The sequence below is a fragment of the Mandrillus leucophaeus genome, unplaced genomic scaffold, assembly GCF_000951045.1.
Source record: "Mandrillus leucophaeus isolate KB7577 unplaced genomic scaffold, Mleu.le_1.0 Scaffold107, whole genome shotgun sequence".
NCBI lineage: Eukaryota > Metazoa > Chordata > Mammalia > Primates > Cercopithecidae > Mandrillus > Mandrillus leucophaeus.
Genome location: NW_012098876.1, coordinates 4141360 through 4143709, shown reverse-complemented (window position 1 = coordinate 4143709; position 2350 = coordinate 4141360). Strand labels below are relative to the sequence as shown.

The 2350-nt window shown below is 41.7% G+C and overlaps 1 pseudogene; it reads left to right on the top strand.

Annotated features, from left to right (window-relative positions):
- Positions 1 to 285: 285 nt before the first annotated feature.
- On the top strand, positions 286 to 1512 carry LOC105543665 (annotated as a pseudogene).
- The last annotated feature ends 838 nt before the right edge of the window (positions 1513 to 2350 follow it).

Sequence of the window (2350 nt, the reverse complement as noted above, 5' to 3'; positions counted from 1 at the left end):
TCAACAAATGAAAAAGAACCAGAATCTTATCAAACACACTCTAGGACCACAGCATAATAAAAATAGAAGTCAAGACTATAAAAATTGCTCAAAACCAAACAATTAGATGGAAATTAGACAATATGCTCCTAGTAACTTTTGGGTAAATAATGAAATTAAGGCAGAAATCAAGAAGTTCTTTGAAAATAATGAGAAAAAAATACAATATAAAATACAATACACTAGCATGCACAACTGGTTCCCCCAAACATGGAGTCCTATAATCCAGGTCTTACCTGAATCAGGATGAGGGTGTGGTGTGTCCGAGTGGCGCTGTTGGCCATATGCCTATTTGCTGCATACCTGCAGATCCCAACCCCTCAGGTCTCCCCAGTCCTTCACTCTTGGAAATCTTCAGGCAAATTTTTCACTTATGAGGGACTGCATATCTTCTACCAATACTCTGTGGGTGTAGTTGGAAGTCTGGAGATAGTTGTGATTTTATACAGCTTTCCAACATCCAGCTATGATTGGTACAAGATTTAGGAAGGTCTGACTTTGAGGTTTCATCAAGTGCTTGCACTTGATTTCTTAGACTTTGGCCTCAGTGACAAACTACAACCACATCACTATTCCATATTTGAGCGGGCTAGCATTATGGAAGCACTTTTATGTCATCTGGGGCTCCAGAACCACAGGACGAATCTTTTGTCTCATGACTATGGAGATATTGTTACTCAGGAGCTCCTCTAAAAGTACAAGCAGAATCAATCTGGTAGGCTTACCATACAGTATCCATCTCCATAGAGTATCCATCTGTGAAATGGAGTTACCTTTCCTGAGACTCACTGTCCCCTCCTTCTCCAAAAGCTACTTAAAGCTGAAGATGTGCTCTCACCCATCCTCACATGGCTGACGAACTTCTTTGTATTCTCTCGATGTCTCACCCCAGTCTTTGGGCCATGTACTTGGCCCTCTGAGAGTGAGCTGTGGGATGGGGTATGTGGGCAGTCCCATCCCACAGCTGCAATAATGACGGGAACTTAATCATTGACAGTCTCTTACGGTACATCATAAATCAGAGAAATAATTTAGAAGGTGCTGAGTGGGAGCTCTTGCCTCTGAAACTACCCCCATTGATTTTTTTTTTATCTATGAGCCATTGGATTCTGTAAATCTCATCCAGAGTTTTTGGAGCTGTACAGGAAAAAGCTGTCGTGGTCCATGATGTGGATTCTGGATGACCACATTAGCCATGATCCTTAGCTAGAAGATCCCATGGGCTTCCTGAATGCATACATGGGCTTCATCAATTCCTTTGAGCTGGGAAGAGTAGCTTCCCTGTATTATCTCCCCTACTCTCTTACCCGTGGTTTATTCCATTTAAGAAGAAATGCCCAAAAGAGGCCCTGGCTATCAAACACTATTCTCTCACGAAGTCCACTTTACTCAAATTGGTCGACAGTATATAGAAAGAAGCCAGCAGGAGCTCTGGCTAAGGTTCACATAATAGTCCACCTCCCATTACTTTGACATCTGATCAAATGTACAGACTTGCCTTTGTTTTTGTGTTATTAGGAAATTCTGATGAGCACTACTATTCACTGAAAGACGTTCTTTTGCATGAAAGACTTTTTAACACTTTGGATGTTTCTGAAGTATTTAGTAGTGCTAATTTCTGACCCAGCCCCAGTAGGAACTTTACAGTAAGAATGACGAGCAGGGGGACTCCTTCCCTCTCCTTGAATGGCTTTATGGGCACATACTTTTTAAAAGTTCTTTAAACAACACAGAGGTGGTCTTATTTGTCATACCTTTGGCTTTAGTTTCATCAGCTGTTATTAATTATAAACATTTTGTTAAAATAGATATTGGTTTGAATAATGTAGTATTCTAGGTATGATTTAAGACTATGATTTACCAAATGTCCCCGTCTGACAGCTTTAAAGAGAGTAGTGGTTGTCCCAGCGTGGAGTTTGAGATCTGAGAACGGACAGACTGCCTCCTCAAGTGGGTCCCTGACCCCGGATGGCCTAACTGGTAGACAACTCCAAGTAGGGGCCAAATGACATACAGCTGGGTGCACCTCTGAAATGAAGCTTCCAGAAGAAAAATCAGACAGCAACATTTGCCGTTCTGCAATACTTGCTGTTCTGCAACCTCTGCTTGTGATACCCAGGCAAACAGTGTCTGGAGTGGACCTCTATCAAACTCCAACAGACCTGTAGCTGAGGGTCTTGACTATTAGAAGGAAAACTAACAAATAGAAAGAACATCCACACCAAAATCCCATCTGTACGTCAACAACATCAAAGACCAAAGGTAGATAAAACCACAAAGATGGGGAGAAACCAGAGCAGAAAAGCTGAAA